At 47.9% G+C, this 15,074-nt stretch overlaps 27 non-coding genes across 27 annotated transcripts; all 27 read right to left on the minus strand.

Annotated features, from left to right (window-relative positions):
* Positions 1-860: 860 nt before the first annotated feature.
* On the minus strand, positions 861-933 carry Trnak-cuu (transfer RNA lysine (anticodon CUU)). The gene has a single exon. It is a non-coding gene; the product is annotated as a tRNA-Lys (tRNA).
* A 362-nt stretch (positions 934-1,295) lies between these two features.
* On the minus strand, positions 1,296-1,368 carry Trnar-ucg (transfer RNA arginine (anticodon UCG)). The gene has a single exon. It is a non-coding gene; the product is annotated as a tRNA-Arg (tRNA).
* Positions 1,369-1,913: 545 nt separating this feature from the next.
* Positions 1,914-1,985, minus strand: Trnat-agu (transfer RNA threonine (anticodon AGU)). The gene has a single exon. It is a non-coding gene; the product is annotated as a tRNA-Thr (tRNA).
* A 322-nt stretch (positions 1,986-2,307) lies between these two features.
* Trnak-cuu (transfer RNA lysine (anticodon CUU)) lies at positions 2,308-2,380 on the minus strand. Its single transcript has one exon. It is a non-coding gene; the product is annotated as a tRNA-Lys (tRNA).
* A 362-nt stretch (positions 2,381-2,742) lies between these two features.
* On the minus strand, positions 2,743-2,815 carry Trnar-ucg (transfer RNA arginine (anticodon UCG)). The gene has a single exon. It is a non-coding gene; the product is annotated as a tRNA-Arg (tRNA).
* A 921-nt stretch (positions 2,816-3,736) lies between these two features.
* On the minus strand, positions 3,737-3,809 carry Trnak-cuu (transfer RNA lysine (anticodon CUU)). Its single transcript has one exon. It is a non-coding gene; the product is annotated as a tRNA-Lys (tRNA).
* Positions 3,810-4,171: 362 nt separating this feature from the next.
* On the minus strand, positions 4,172-4,244 carry Trnar-ucg (transfer RNA arginine (anticodon UCG)). Its single transcript has one exon. It is a non-coding gene; the product is annotated as a tRNA-Arg (tRNA).
* Positions 4,245-4,789: 545 nt separating this feature from the next.
* Positions 4,790-4,861, minus strand: Trnat-agu (transfer RNA threonine (anticodon AGU)). The gene has a single exon. It is a non-coding gene; the product is annotated as a tRNA-Thr (tRNA).
* Positions 4,862-5,183: 322 nt separating this feature from the next.
* On the minus strand, positions 5,184-5,256 carry Trnak-cuu (transfer RNA lysine (anticodon CUU)). The gene has a single exon. It is a non-coding gene; the product is annotated as a tRNA-Lys (tRNA).
* Positions 5,257-5,618: 362 nt separating this feature from the next.
* Positions 5,619-5,691, minus strand: Trnar-ucg (transfer RNA arginine (anticodon UCG)). Its single transcript has one exon. It is a non-coding gene; the product is annotated as a tRNA-Arg (tRNA).
* Positions 5,692-6,612: 921 nt separating this feature from the next.
* Positions 6,613-6,685, minus strand: Trnak-cuu (transfer RNA lysine (anticodon CUU)). The gene has a single exon. It is a non-coding gene; the product is annotated as a tRNA-Lys (tRNA).
* A 362-nt stretch (positions 6,686-7,047) lies between these two features.
* Positions 7,048-7,120, minus strand: Trnar-ucg (transfer RNA arginine (anticodon UCG)). Its single transcript has one exon. It is a non-coding gene; the product is annotated as a tRNA-Arg (tRNA).
* A 545-nt stretch (positions 7,121-7,665) lies between these two features.
* On the minus strand, positions 7,666-7,737 carry Trnat-agu (transfer RNA threonine (anticodon AGU)). Its single transcript has one exon. It is a non-coding gene; the product is annotated as a tRNA-Thr (tRNA).
* A 322-nt stretch (positions 7,738-8,059) lies between these two features.
* On the minus strand, positions 8,060-8,132 carry Trnak-cuu (transfer RNA lysine (anticodon CUU)). The gene has a single exon. It is a non-coding gene; the product is annotated as a tRNA-Lys (tRNA).
* Positions 8,133-8,494: 362 nt separating this feature from the next.
* Positions 8,495-8,567, minus strand: Trnar-ucg (transfer RNA arginine (anticodon UCG)). The gene has a single exon. It is a non-coding gene; the product is annotated as a tRNA-Arg (tRNA).
* Positions 8,568-9,115: 548 nt separating this feature from the next.
* On the minus strand, positions 9,116-9,187 carry Trnat-agu (transfer RNA threonine (anticodon AGU)). Its single transcript has one exon. It is a non-coding gene; the product is annotated as a tRNA-Thr (tRNA).
* Positions 9,188-9,509: 322 nt separating this feature from the next.
* Positions 9,510-9,582, minus strand: Trnak-cuu (transfer RNA lysine (anticodon CUU)). Its single transcript has one exon. It is a non-coding gene; the product is annotated as a tRNA-Lys (tRNA).
* Positions 9,583-9,944: 362 nt separating this feature from the next.
* Positions 9,945-10,017, minus strand: Trnar-ucg (transfer RNA arginine (anticodon UCG)). Its single transcript has one exon. It is a non-coding gene; the product is annotated as a tRNA-Arg (tRNA).
* Positions 10,018-10,938: 921 nt separating this feature from the next.
* Positions 10,939-11,011, minus strand: Trnak-cuu (transfer RNA lysine (anticodon CUU)). Its single transcript has one exon. It is a non-coding gene; the product is annotated as a tRNA-Lys (tRNA).
* A 362-nt stretch (positions 11,012-11,373) lies between these two features.
* On the minus strand, positions 11,374-11,446 carry Trnar-ucg (transfer RNA arginine (anticodon UCG)). Its single transcript has one exon. It is a non-coding gene; the product is annotated as a tRNA-Arg (tRNA).
* A 548-nt stretch (positions 11,447-11,994) lies between these two features.
* Positions 11,995-12,066, minus strand: Trnat-agu (transfer RNA threonine (anticodon AGU)). The gene has a single exon. It is a non-coding gene; the product is annotated as a tRNA-Thr (tRNA).
* Positions 12,067-12,388: 322 nt separating this feature from the next.
* Trnak-cuu (transfer RNA lysine (anticodon CUU)) lies at positions 12,389-12,461 on the minus strand. Its single transcript has one exon. It is a non-coding gene; the product is annotated as a tRNA-Lys (tRNA).
* A 362-nt stretch (positions 12,462-12,823) lies between these two features.
* On the minus strand, positions 12,824-12,896 carry Trnar-ucg (transfer RNA arginine (anticodon UCG)). Its single transcript has one exon. It is a non-coding gene; the product is annotated as a tRNA-Arg (tRNA).
* Positions 12,897-13,444: 548 nt separating this feature from the next.
* Positions 13,445-13,516, minus strand: Trnat-agu (transfer RNA threonine (anticodon AGU)). Its single transcript has one exon. It is a non-coding gene; the product is annotated as a tRNA-Thr (tRNA).
* A 322-nt stretch (positions 13,517-13,838) lies between these two features.
* Trnak-cuu (transfer RNA lysine (anticodon CUU)) lies at positions 13,839-13,911 on the minus strand. The gene has a single exon. It is a non-coding gene; the product is annotated as a tRNA-Lys (tRNA).
* A 362-nt stretch (positions 13,912-14,273) lies between these two features.
* On the minus strand, positions 14,274-14,346 carry Trnar-ucg (transfer RNA arginine (anticodon UCG)). The gene has a single exon. It is a non-coding gene; the product is annotated as a tRNA-Arg (tRNA).
* Positions 14,347-14,876: 530 nt separating this feature from the next.
* On the minus strand, positions 14,877-14,948 carry Trnat-agu (transfer RNA threonine (anticodon AGU)). The gene has a single exon. It is a non-coding gene; the product is annotated as a tRNA-Thr (tRNA).
* Between the last annotated feature and the right edge of the window lie 126 nt (positions 14,949-15,074).

The following is a 15,074-nucleotide window of genomic DNA, read 5'->3' on the forward strand; positions in this document are numbered from 1 at the left end:
GAATTTCCCATCTTTGACGCAATTCTCCAATTTCAGTACTAAAAATGCGAAGCTACTTCTTGCTGTGTCCCATCGCAAGTTACATTCAAGCCCTTATGACGCTGATCAAGCAAGAGGTTGCAAATCAGCTTCAATCGCTTACTGCCATCTCAGTCGGTTGCAGAGGGTACGTCACCCTATGTCATACAATGGCGACTTGCCGCTATTACCAAAGCGGCGGCGGCGCCGACGACGACGACGACGACGACGACAACCGCGAGGGTCCCTACCAGGGGTAGAAAATACATCACAAGGACTAAGTATTTCACGTCGGCATTCTCCAGAGACTGCCAAAAGCAGCAGTTTCTGGTGCCTACTTTAATAGCAGCATTCGCACTATTCATTTGCGAGAGCATTTCTTAAATACCGCACCCATTCATAATTCTTTTTATTCTTGACCGCTTTTTTCGAAAGGGCAAAGGTAGAAGGGGCTGTTACAAAATTCATTTGCCTCCTGTGAGGATCGAACTCACAACCTCTGGTTTACTAGACCAGCGCTCTGCCACTGAGCACTTTTCTGGTACTTTATTCTTATGGACTAGTGAATCGGAGCCCTTCAGCTGGAAACGCACCGCATTAGCGACCATTATTTGTATTTAGTTAGCACAGCTGCTGCTTTCCTACACATCTCACACGATATCGATGTACACCTAAAATTCCAAAACAACACATTTATTTCATTTCAGAGTTACTTTCAGTTTCGGAAACCATTCCTCTGATATTAATACGAAGCTAGGCATCGTCTTAACCCGTTACGTTCATTACGCAAGGCTCACGAGAGGGGCGCAGGTTGCATCCGCGTAGACACAAAATTTTGCGCCCGCCCAGCGTGGGGCTCGAACCCACGACCCTGAGATTAAGAGTCTCATGCTCGACCGACTGAGCTAGCCGGGCCCCACACAAAGTGTTACGAGCCATACAGTACTTATGGGACCTGCGACCATCTATGGAAGGTCCTTTTCACTACAGCTTATTTCCTGCTGCCACAAATGAGCTACAATCCTATTCAATGAACAATTGTAACAGATGCCTGTGGCGTAGCTCTTGGGTCCTGAATCAGACGCAGTAGTTCCAACAAAAACTCTCCTGATCGGCACTTTGCCGAAAATTTCGCTACAGAACCCCCTGTCTTGCTTGTGCTTCAGGTAGACGCCGGTTTGCAGCCAGGAAGCGGACAGCAGCAACTTTCAACTAGTTTTGTAGTACTCAAACAACACAGTGAAACAGCATGCATCTTTTGCAGAACTGGAAAAAGTCGACCGTGACAGGATTCGAACCTGCAATCTTCGGATCCGAAGTCCGACGCCTTATCCATTAGGCCACACGGTCACTGGGGCAATGTGCTTCCCCACACACACCTCATTTTCGCCATTTGTACGCTTGCCGGAATGAATTTCCCATCTTTGACGCAATTCTCCAATTTCAGTACTAAAAATGCGAAGCTACTTCTTGCTGTGTCCCATCGCAAGTTACATTCAAGCCCTTATGACGCTGATCAAGCAAGAGGTTGCAAATCAGCTTCAATCGCTTACTGCCATCTCAGTCGGTTGCAGAGGGTACGTCACCCTATGTCATACAATGGCGACTTGCCGCTATTACCAAAGCGGCGGCGGCGCCGACGACGACGACGACGACGACAACCGCGAGGGTCCCTACCAGGGGTAGAAAATACATCACAAGGACTAAGTATTTCACGTCGGCATTCTCCAGAGACTGCCAAAAGCAGCAGTTTCTGGTGCCTACTTTAATAGCAGCATTCGCACTATTCATTTGCGAGAGCATTTCTTAAATACCGCACCCATTCATAATTCTTTTTATTCTTGACCGCTTTTTTCGAAAGGGCAAAGGTAGAAGGGGCTGTTACAAAATTCATATGCCTCCTGTGAGGATCGAACTCACAACCTCTGGTTTACTAGACCAGCGCTCTGCCACTGAGCTAAGGAGGCGCCGCCTAGCGCACTTTTCTGGTACTTTATTCTTATGGACTAGTGAATCGGAGCCCTTCAGCTGGAAACGCACCGCATTAGCGACCATTATTTGTATTTAGTTAGCACAGCTGCTGCTTTCCTACACATCTCACACGATATCGATGTACACCTAAAATTCCAAAACAACGCATTTATTTCATTTCAGAGTTACTTTCAGTTTCGGAAACCATTCCTCTGATATTAATACGAAGCTAGGCATCGTCTTAACCCGTTACGTTCATTACGCAAGGCTCACGAGAGGGGCGCAGGTTGCATCCGCGTAGACACAAAATTTTGCGCCCGCCCAGCGTGGGGCTCGAACCCACGACCCTGAGATTAAGAGTCTCATGCTCGACCGACTGAGCTAGCCGGGCCCCACACAACGTGATACGAGCCATACAGTACTTATGGGACCTGCGACCATCTATGGAAGGTCCTTTTCACTACAGCTTATTTCCTGCTGCCACAAATGAGCTACAATCCTATTCAATGAACAATTGTAACAGATGCCTGTGGCGTAGCTCTTGGGTCCTGAATCAGACGCAGTAGTTCCAACAAAAACTCTCCTGATCGGCACTTTGCCGAAAATTTCGCTACAGAACCCCCTGTCTTGCTTGTGCTTCAGGTAGACGCCGGTTTGCAGCCAGGAAGCGGACAGCAGCAACTTTCAACTAGTTTTGTAGTACTCAAACAACACAGTGAAACAGCATGCATCTTTTGCAGAACTGGAAAAAGTCGACCGTGACAGGATTCGAACCTGCAATCTTCGGATCCGAAGTCCGACGCCTTATCCATTAGGCCACACGGTCACTGGCGCAATGTGCTTCCCCACACACACCTCATTTTCGCCATTTGTACGCTTGCCGGAATGAATTTCCCATCTTTGACGCAATTCTCCAATTTCAGTACTAAAAATGCGAAGCTACTTCTTGCTGTGTCCCATCGCAAGTTACATTCAAGCCCTTATGACGCTGATCAAGCAAGAGGTTGCAAATCAGCTTCAATCGCTTACTGCCATCTCAGTCGGTTGCAGAGGGTACGTCACCCTATGTCATACAATGGCGACTTGCCGCTATTACCAAAGCGGCGGCGGCGCCGACGACGACGACGACGACGACGACAACCGCGAGGGTCCCTACCAGGGGTAGAAAATACATCACAAGGACTAAGTATTTCACGTCGGCATTCTCCAGAGACTGCCAAAAGCAGCAGTTTCTGGTGCCTACTTTAATAGCAGCATTCGCACTATTCATTTGCGAGAGCATTTCTTAAATACCGCACCCATTCATAATTCTTTTTATTCTTGACCGCTTTTTTCGAAAGGGCAAAGGTAGAAGGGGCTGTTACAAAATTCATTTGCCTCCTGTGAGGATCGAACTCACAACCTCTGGTTTACTAGACCAGCGCTCTGCCACTGAGCACTTTTCTGGTACTTTATTCTTATGGACTAGTGAATCGGAGCCCTTCAGCTGGAAACGCACCGCATTAGCGACCATTATTTGTATTTAGTTAGCACAGCTGCTGCTTTCCTACACATCTCACACGATATCGATGTACACCTAAAATTCCAAAACAACACATTTATTTCATTTCAGAGTTACTTTCAGTTTCGGAAACCATTCCTCTGATATTAATACGAAGCTAGGCATCGTCTTAACCCGTTACGTTCATTACGCAAGGCTCACGAGAGGGGCGCAGGTTGCATCCGCGTAGACACAAAATTTTGCGCCCGCCCAGCGTGGGGCTCGAACCCACGACCCTGAGATTAAGAGTCTCATGCTCGACCGACTGAGCTAGCCGGGCCCCACACAAAGTGTTACGAGCCATACAGTACTTATGGGACCTGCGACCATCTATGGAAGGTCCTTTTCACTACAGCTTATTTCCTGCTGCCACAAATGAGCTACAATCCTATTCAATGAACAATTGTAACAGATGCCTGTGGCGTAGCTCTTGGGTCCTGAATCAGACGCAGTAGTTCCAACAAAAACTCTCCTGATCGGCACTTTGCCGAAAATTTCGCTACAGAACCCCCTGTCTTGCTTGTGCTTCAGGTAGACGCCGGTTTGCAGCCAGGAAGCGGACAGCAGCAACTCTCAACTAGTTTTGTAGTACTCAAACAACACAGTGAAACAGCATGCATCTTTTGCAGAACTGGAAAAAGTCGACCGTGACAGGATTCGAACCTGCAATCTTCGGATCCGAAGTCCGACGCCTTATCCATTAGGCCACACGGTCACTGGCGCAATGTGCTTCCCCACACACACCTCATTTTCGCCATTTGTACGCTTGCCGGAATGAATTTCCCATCTTTGACGCAATTCTCCAATTTCAGTACTAAAAATGCGAAGCTACTTCTTGCTGTGTCCCATCGCAAGTTACATTCAAGCCCTTATGACGCTGATCAAGCAAGAGGTTGCAAATCAGCTTCAATCGCTTACTGCCATCTCAGTCGGTTGCAGAGGGTACGTCACCCTATGTCATACAATGGCGACTTGCCGCTATTACCAAAGCGGCGGCGGCGCCGACGACGACGACGACGACGACAACCGCGAGGGTCCCTACCAGGGGTAGAAAATACATCACAAGGACTAAGTATTTCACGTCGGCATTCTCCAGAGACTGCCAAAAGCAGCAGTTTCTGGTGCCTACTTTAATAGCAGCATTCGCACTATTCATTTGCGAGAGCATTTCTTAAATACCGCACCCATTCATAATTCTTTTTATTCTTGACCGCTTTTTTCGAAAGGGCAAAGGTAGAAGGGGCTGTTACAAAATTCATATGCCTCCTGTGAGGATCGAACTCACAACCTCTGGTTTACTAGACCAGCGCTCTGCCACTGAGCTAAGGAGGCGCCGCCTAGCGCACTTTTCTGGTACTTTATTCTTATGGACTAGTGAATCGGAGCCCTTCAGCTGGAAACGCACCGCATTAGCGACCATTATTTGTATTTAGTTAGCACAGCTGCTGCTTTCCTACACATCTCACACGATATCGATGTACACCTAAAATTCCAAAACAACGCATTTATTTCATTTCAGAGTTACTTTCAGTTTCGGAAACCATTCCTCTGATATTAATACGAAGCTAGGCATCGTCTTAACCCGTTACGTTCATTACGCAAGGCTCACGAGAGGGGCGCAGGTTGCATCCGCGTAGACACAAAATTTTGCGCCCGCCCAGCGTGGGGCTCGAACCCACGACCCTGAGATTAAGAGTCTCATGCTCGACCGACTGAGCTAGCCGGGCCCCACACAACGTCATACGAGCCATACAGTACTTATGGGACCTGCGACCATCTATGGAAGGTCCTTTTCACTACAGCTTATTTCCTGCTGCCACAAATGAGCTACAATCCTATTCAATGAACAATTGTAACAGATGCCTGTGGCGTAGCTCTTGGGTCCTGAATCAGACGCAGTAGTTCCAACAAAAACTCTCCTGATCGGCACTTTGCCGAAAATTTCGCTACAGAACCCCCTGTCTTGCTTGTGCTTCAGGTAGACGCCGGTTTGCAGCCAGGAAGCGGACAGCAGCAACTTTCAACTAGTTTTGTAGTACTCAAACAACACAGTGAAACAGCATGCATCTTTTGCAGAACTGGAAAAAGTCGACCGTGACAGGATTCGAACCTGCAATCTTCGGATCCGAAGTCCGACGCCTTATCCATTAGGCCACACGGTCACTGGCGCAATGTGCTTCCCCACACACACCTCATTTTCGCCATTTGTACGCTTGCCGGAATGAATTTCCCATCTTTGACGCAATTCTCCAATTTCAGTACTAAAAATGCGAAGCTACTTCTTGCTGTGTCCCATCGCAAGTTACATTCAAGCCCTTATGACGCTGATCAAGCAAGAGGTTGCAAATCAGCTTCAATCGCTTACTGCCATCTCAGTCGGTTGCAGAGGGTACGTCACCCTATGTCATACAATGGCGACTTGCCGCTATTACCAAAGCGGCGGCGGCGCCGACGACGACGACGACGACGACGACAACCGCGAGGGTCCCTACCAGGGGTAGAAAATACATCACAAGGACTAAGTATTTCACGTCGGCATTCTCCAGAGACTGCCAAAAGCAGCAGTTTCTGGTGCCTACTTTAATAGCAGCATTCGCACTATTCATTTGCGAGAGCATTTCTTAAATACCGCACCCATTCATAATTCTTTTTATTCTTGACCGCTTTTTTCGAAAGGGCAAAGGTAGAAGGGGCTGTTACAAAATTCATTTGCCTCCTGTGAGGATCGAACTCACAACCTCTGGTTTACTAGACCAGCGCTCTGCCACTGAGCACTTTTCTGGTACTTTATTCTTATGGACTAGTGAATCGGAGCCCTTCAGCTGGAAACGCACCGCATTAGCGACCATTATTTGTATTTAGTTAGCACAGCTGCTGCTTTCCTACACATCTCACACGATATCGATGTACACCTAAAATTCCAAAACAACACATTTATTTCATTTCAGAGTTACTTTCAGTTTCGGAAACCATTCCTCTGATATTAATACGAAGCTAGGCATCGTCTTAACCCGTTACGTTCATTACGCAAGGCTCACGAGAGGGGCGCAGGTTGCATCCGCGTAGACACAAAATTTTGCGCCCGCCCAGCGTGGGGCTCGAACCCACGACCCTGAGATTAAGAGTCTCATGCTCGACCGACTGAGCTAGCCGGGCCCCACACAAAGTGTTACGAGCCATACAGTACTTATGGGACCTGCGACCATCTATGGAAGGTCCTTTTCACTACAGCTTATTTCCTGCTGCCACAAATGAGCTACAATCCTATTCAATGAACAATTGTAACAGATGCCTGTGGCGTAGCTCTTGGGTCCTGAATCAGACGCAGTAGTTCCAACAAAAACTCTCCTGATCGGCACTTTGCCGAAAATTTCGCTACAGAACCCCCTGTCTTGCTTGTGCTTCAGGTAGACGCCGGTTTGCAGCCAGGAAGCGGACAGCAGCAACTCTCAACTAGTTTTGTAGTACTCAAACAACACAGTGAAACAGCATGCATCTTTTGCAGAACTGGAAAAAGTCGACCGTGACAGGATTCGAACCTGCAATCTTCGGATCCGAAGTCCGACGCCTTATCCATTAGGCCACACGGTCACTGGCGCAATGTGCTTCCCCACACACACCTCATTTTCGCCATTTGTACGCTTGCCGGAATGAATTTCCCATCTTTGACGCAATTCTCCAATTTCAGTACTAAAAATGCGAAGCTACTTCTTGCTGTGTCCCATCGCAAGTTACATTCAAGCCCTTATGACGCTGATCAAGCAAGAGGTTGCAAATCAGCTTCAATCGCTTACTGCCATCTCAGTCGGTTGCAGAGGGTACGTCACCCTATGTCATACAATGGCGACTTGCCGCTATTACCAAAGCGGCGGCGGCGCCGACGACGACGACGACGACGACAACCGCGAGGGTCCCTACCAGGGGTAGAAAATACATCACAAGGACTAAGTATTTCACGTCGGCATTCTCCAGAGACTGCCAAAAGCAGCAGTTTCTGGTGCCTACTTTAATAGCAGCATTCGCACTATTCATTTGCGAGAGCATTTCTTAAATACCGCACCCATTCATAATTCTTTTTATTCTTGACCGCTTTTTTCGAAAGGGCAAAGGTAGAAGGGGCTGTTACAAAATTCATTTGCCTCCTGTGAGGATCGAACTCACAACCTCTGGTTTACTAGACCAGTGCTCTGCCACTGAGCTAAGGAGGCGCCGCCTAGCGCACTTTTCTGGTACTTTATTCTTATGGACTAGTGAATCGGAGCCCTTCAGCTGGAAACGCACCGCATTAGCGACCATTATTTGTATTTAGTTAGCACAGCTGCTGCTTTCCTACACATCTCACACGATATCGATGTACACCTAAAATTCCAAAACAACACATTTATTTCATTTCAGAGTTACTTTCAGTTTCGGAAACCATTCCTCTGATATTAATACGAAGCTAGGCATCGTCTTAACCCGTTACGTTCATTACGCAAGGCTCACGAGAGGGGCGCAGGTTGCATCCGCGTAGACACAAAATTTTGCGCCCGCCCAGCGTGGGGCTCGAACCCACGACCCTGAGATTAAGAGTCTCATGCTCGACCGACTGAGCTAGCCGGGCCCCACACAACGTGATACGAGCCATACAGTACTTATGGGACCTGCGACCATCTATGGAAGGTCCTTTTCACTACAGCTTATTTCCTGCTGCCACAAATGAGCTACAATCCTATTCAATGAACAATTGTAACAGATGCCTGTGGCGTAGCTCTTGGGTCCTGAATCAGACGCAGTAGTTCCAACAAAAACTCTCCTGATCGGCACTTTGCCGAAAATTTCGCTACAGAACCCCCTGTCTTGCTTGTGCTTCAGGTAGACGCCGGTTTGCAGCCAGGAAGCGGACAGCAGCAACTTTCAACTAGTTTTGTAGTACTCAAACAACACAGTGAAACAGCATGCATCTTTTGCAGAACTGGAAAAAGTCGACCGTGACAGGATTCGAACCTGCAATCTTCGGATCCGAAGTCCGACGCCTTATCCATTAGGCCACACGGTCACTGGCGCAATGTGCTTCCCCACACACACCTCATTTTCGCCATTTGTACGCTTGCCGGAATGAATTTCCCATCTTTGACGCAATTCTCCAATTTCAGTACTAAAAATGCGAAGCTACTTCTTGCTGTGTCCCATCGCAAGTTACATTCAAGCCCTTATGACGCTGATCAAGCAAGAGGTTGCAAATCAGCTTCAATCGCTTACTGCCATCTCAGTCGGTTGCAGAGGGTACGTCACCCTATGTCATACAATGGCGACTTGCCGCTATTACCAAAGCGGCGGCGGCGCCGACGACGACGACGACGACGACGACAACCGCGAGGGTCCCTACCAGGGGTAGAAAATACATCACAAGGACTAAGTATTTCACGTCGGCATTCTCCAGAGACTGCCAAAAGCAGCAGTTTCTGGTGCCTACTTTAATAGCAGCATTCGCACTATTCATTTGCGAGAGCATTTCTTAAATACCGCACCCATTCATAATTCTTTTTATTCTTGACCGCTTTTTTCGAAAGGGCAAAGGTAGAAGGGGCTGTTACAAAATTCATTTGCCTCCTGTGAGGATCGAACTCTCGACCTCTGGTTTACTAGACCAGCGCTCTGCCACTGAGCTAAGGAGGCGCCGCCTAGCGCACTTTTCTGGTACTTTATTCTTATGGACTAGTGAATCGGAGCCCTTCAGCTGGAAACGCACCGCATTAGCGACCATTATTTGTATTTAGTTAGCACAGCTGCTGCTTTCCTACACATCTCACACGATATCGATGTACACCTAAAATTCCAAAACAACACATTTATTTCATTTCAGAGTTACTTTCAGTTTCGGAAACCATTCCTCTGATATTAATACGAAGCTAGGCATCGTCTTAACCCGTTACGTTCATTACGCAAGGCTCACGAGAGGGGCGCAGGTTGCATCCGCGTAGACACAAAATTTTGCGCCCGCCCAGCGTGGGGCTCGAACCCACGACCCTGAGATTAAGAGTCTCATGCTCGACCGACTGAGCTAGCCGGGCCCCACACAACGTGATACGAGCCATACAGTACTTATGGGACCTGCGACCATCTATGGAAGGTCCTTTTCACTACAGCTTATTTCCTGCTGCCACAAATGAGCTACAATCCTATTCAATGAACAATTGTAACAGATGCCTGTGGCGTAGCTCTTGGGTCCTGAATCAGACGCAGTAGTTCCAACAAAAACTCTCCTGATCGGCACTTTGCCGAAAATTTCGCTACAGAACCCCCTGTCTTGCTTGTGCTTCAGGTAGACGCCGGTTTGCAGCCAGGAAGCGGACAGCAGCAACTTTCAACTAGTTTTGTAGTACTCAAACAACACAGTGAAACAGCATGCATCTTTTGCAGAACTGGAAAAAGTCGACCGTGACAGGATTCGAACCTGCAATCTTCGGATCCGAAGTCCGACGCCTTATCCATTAGGCCACACGGTCACTGGCGCAATGTGCTTCCCCACACACACCTCATTTTCGCCATTTGTACGCTTGCCGGAATGAATTTCCCATCTTTGACGCAATTCTCCAATTTCAGTACTAAAAATGCGAAGCTACTTCTTGCTGTGTCCCATCGCAAGTTACATTCAAGCCCTTATGACGCTGATCAAGCAAGAGGTTGCAAATCAGCTTCAATCGCTTACTGCCATCTCAGTCGGTTGCAGAGGGTACGTCACCCTATGTCATACAATGGCGACTTGCCGCTATTACCAAAGCGGCGGCGGCGCCGACGACGACGACGACGACGACGACAACCGCGAGGGTCCCTACCAGGGGTAGAAAATACATCACAAGGACTAAGTATTTCACGTCGGCATTCTCCAGAGACTGCCAAAAGCAGCAGTTTCTGGTGCCTACTTTAATAGCAGCATTCGCACTATTCATTTGCGAGAGCATTTCTTAAATACCGCACCCATTCATAATTCTTTTTATTCTTGACCGCTTTTTTCGAAAGGGCAAAGGTAGAAGGGGCTGTTACAAAATTCATTTGCCTCCTGTGAGGATCGAACTCACAACCTCTGGTTTACTAGACCAGCGCTCTGCCACTGAGCACTTTTCTGGTACTTTATTCTTATGGACTAGTGAATCGGAGCCCTTCAGCTGGAAACGCACCGCATTAGCGACCATTATTTGTATTTAGTTAGCACAGCTGCTGCTTTCCTACACATCTCACACGATATCGATGTACACCTAAAATTCCAAAACAACACATTTATTTCATTTCAGAGTTACTTTCAGTTTCGGAAACCATTCCTCTGATATTAATACGAAGCTAGGCATCGTCTTAACCCGTTACGTTCATTACGCAAGGCTCACGAGAGGGGCGCAGGTTGCATCCGCGTAGACACAAAATTTTGCGCCCGCCCAGCGTGGGGCTCGAACCCACGACCCTGAGATTAAGAGTCTCATGCTCGACCGACTGAGCTAGCCGGGCCCCACACAAAGTGTTACGAGCCATACAGTACTTATGGGACCTGCGACCATCTATGGAAGGTCCTTTTCACTACAGCTTATTTCCTGCTGCCACAAATGAGCTACAATCCTATTCAATGAACAATTGTAACAGATGCCTGTGGCGTAGCTCTTGGGTCCTGAATCAGACGCAGTAGTTCCAACAAAAACTCTCCTGATCGGCACTTTGCCGAAAATTTCGCTACAGAACCCCCTGTCTTGCTTGTGCTTCAGGTAGACGCCGGTTTGCAGCCAGGAAGCGGACAGCAGCAACTCTCAACTAGTTTTGTAGTACTCAAACAACACAGTGAAACAGCATGCATCTTTTGCAGAACTGGAAAAAGTCGACCGTGACAGGATTCGAACCTGCAATCTTCGGATCCGAAGTCCGACGCCTTATCCATTAGGCCACACGGTCACTGGCGCAATGTGCTTCCCCACACACACCTCATTTTCGCCATTTGTACGCTTGCCGGAATGAATTTCCCATCTTTGACGCAATTCTCCAATTTCAGTACTAAAAATGCGAAGCTACTTCTTGCTGTGTCCCATCGCAAGTTACATTCAAGCCCTTATGACGCTGATCAAGCAAGAGGTTGCAAATCAGCTTCAATCGCTTACTGCCATCTCAGTCGGTTGCAGAGGGTACGTCACCCTATGTCATACAATGGCGACTTGCCGCTATTACCAAAGCGGCGGCGGCGCCGACGACGACGACGACGACGACGACAACCGCGAGGGTCCCTACCAGGGGTAGAAAATACATCACAAGGACTAAGTATTTCACGTCGGCATTCTCCAGAGACTGCCAAAAGCAGCAGTTTCTGGTGCCTACTTTAATAGCAGCATTCGCACTATTCATTTGCGAGAGCATTTCTTAAATACCGCACCCATTCATAATTCTTTTTATTCTTGACCGCTTTTTTCGAAAGGGCAAAGGTAGAAGGGGCTGTTACAAAATTCATTTGCCTCCTGTGAGGATCGAACTCACAACCTCTGGTTTACTAGACCAGTGCTCTGCCACTGAGCTAAGGAGGCGCCGCCTAGCGCACTTTTCTGGTACTTTATTCTTATGGACTAGTGAATCGGAGCCCTTCAGCTGGAAACGCACCGCATTAGCGACCATTATTTGTATTTAGTTAGCACAGCTGCTGCTTTCCTACACATCTCACACGATATCGATGTACACCTAAAATTCCAAAACAACACATTTATTTCATTTCAGAGTTACTTTCAGTTTCGGAAACCATTCCTCTGATATTAATACGAAGCTAGGCATCGTCTTAACCCGTTACGTTCATTACGCAAGGCTCACGAGAGGGGCGCAGGTTGCATCCGCGTAGACACAAAATTTTGCGCCCGCCCAGCGTGGGGCTCGAACCCACGACCCTGAGATTAAGAGTCTCATGCTCGACCGACTGAGCTAGCCGGGCCCCACACAACGTGATACGAGCCATACAGTACTTATGGGACCTGCGACCATCTATGGAAGGTCCTTTTCACTACAGCTTATTTCCTGCTGCCACAAATGAGCTACAATCCTATTCAATGAACAATTGTAACAGATGCCTGTGGCGTAGCTCTTGGGTCCTGAATCAGACGCAGTAGTTCCAACAAAAACTCTCCTGATCGGCACTTTGCCGAAAATTTCGCTACAGAACCCCCTGTCTTGCTTGTGCTTCAGGTAGACGCCGGTTTGCAGCCAGGAAGCGGACAGCAGCAACTTTCAACTAGTTTTGTAGTACTCAAACAACACAGTGAAACAGCATGCATCTTTTGCAGAACTGGAAAAAGTCGACCGTGACAGGATTCGAACCTGCAATCTTCGGATCCGAAGTCCGACGCCTTATCCATTAGGCCACACGGTCACTGGCGCAATGTGCTTCCCCACACACACCTCATTTTCGCCATTTGTACGCTTGCCGGAATGAATTTCCCATCTTTGACGCAATTCTCCAATTTCAGTACTAAAAATGCGAAGCTACTTCTTGCTGTGTCCCATCGCAAGTTACATTCAAGCCCTTATGACGCTGATCAAGCAAGAGGTTGCAAATCAGCTTCAATCGCTTACTGCCATCTCAGTCGGTTGCAGAGGGTACGTCACCCTATGTCATACAATGGCGACTTGCCGCTATTACCAAAGCGGCGGCGGCGCCGACGACGACGACGACGACGACGACAACCGCGAGGGTCCCTACCAGGGGTAGAAAATACATCACAAGGACTAAGTATTTCACGTCGGCATTCTCCAGAGACTGCCAAAAGCAGCAGTTTCTGGTGCCTACTTTAATAGCAGCATTCGCACTATTCATTTGCGAGAGCATTTCTTAAATACCGCACCCATTCATAATTCTTTTTATTCTTGACCGCTTTTTTCGAAAGGGCAAAGGTAGAAGGGGCTGTTACAAAATTCATTTGCCTCCTGTGAGGATCGAACTCTCGACCTCTGGTTTACTAGACCAGCGCTCTGCCACTGAGCTAAGGAGGCGCCGCCTAGCGCACTTTTCTGGTACTTTATTCTTATGGACTAGTGAATCGGAGCCCTTCAGCTGGAAACGCACCGCATTAGCGACCATTATTTGTATTTAGTTAGCACAGCTGCTGCTTTCCTACACATCTCACACGATATCGATGTACACCTAAAATTCCAAAACAACACATTTATTTCATTTCAGAGTTACTTTCAGTTTCAAAAACCATTCCTCTGATATTAATACGAAGCTAGGCATCGTCTTAACCCGTTACGTTCATTACGCAAGGCTCACGAGAGGGGCGCAGGTTGCATCCCCGTAGACACAAAATTTTGCGCCCGCCCAGCGTGGGGCTCGAACCCACGACCCTGAGATTAAGAGTCTCATGCTCGACCGACTGAGCTAGCCGGGCCCCACACAACGTGTTACGAGCCATACAGTACTTATGGGACCTGCGACCATCTATGGAAGGTCCTTTTCACTACAGCTTATTTCCTGCTGCCACAAATGAGCTACAATCCTATTCAATGAACAATTGTAACAGATGCCTGTGGCGTAGCTCTTGGGTCCTGAATCAGACGCAGTAGTTCCAACAAAAACTCTCCTGATCGGCACTTTGCCGAAAATTTCGCTACAGAACCCCCTGTCTTGCTTGTGCTTCAGGTAGACGCCGGTTTGCAGCCAGGAAGCGGACAGCAGCAACTTTCAACTAGTTTTGTAGTACTCAAACAACACAGTGAAACAGCATGCATCTTTTGCAGAACTGGAAAAAGTCGACCGTGACAGGATTCGAACCTGCAATCTTCGGATCCGAAGTCCGACGCCTTATCCATTAGGCCACACGGTCACTGGCGCAATGTGCTTCCCCACACACACCTCATTTTCGCCATTTGTACGCTTGCCGGAATGAATTTCCCATCTTTGACGCAATTCTCCAATTTCAGTACTAAAAATGCGAAGCTACTTCTTGCTGTGTCCCATCGCAAGTTACATTCAAGCCCTTATGACGCTGATCAAGCAAGAGGTTGCAAATCAGCTTCAATCGCTTACTGCCATCTCAGTCGGTTGCAGAGGGTACGTCACCCTATGTCATACAATGGCGACTTGCCGCTATTACCAAAGCGGCGGCGGCGCCGACGACAACCGCGAGGGTCTCTACCAGGGGTAGAAAATACATCACAAGGACTAAGTATTTCACGTCGGCATTCTCCAGAGACTGCCAAAAGCAGAAGTTTCTGGTGCCTACTTTAATAGCAGCATTCGCACTATTCATTTGCGAGAGCATTTCTTAAATACCGCACCCATTCATAATTCTTTTTATTCTTGACCGCTTTTTTCGAAAGGGCAAAGGTAGAAGGGGCTGTTACAAAATTCATTTGCCTCCTGTGAGGATCGAACTCACAACCTCTGGTTTACTAGACCAGCGCTCTGCCACTGAGCTAAGGAGGCGCCGCCTAGCGCACTTTTCTGGTACTTTATTCTTATGGACTAGTGAATCGGAGCCCTTCAGCTGGAAACGCACCGCATTAGCGACCATTATTTGTATTTAGTTAGCACAGCTGCTGCTTTCCTACA

Source organism: Schistocerca serialis, chromosome 7 (genome assembly GCF_023864345.2).
Source record: "Schistocerca serialis cubense isolate TAMUIC-IGC-003099 chromosome 7, iqSchSeri2.2, whole genome shotgun sequence".
NCBI classification, from domain to species: domain Eukaryota; kingdom Metazoa; phylum Arthropoda; class Insecta; order Orthoptera; family Acrididae; genus Schistocerca; species Schistocerca serialis.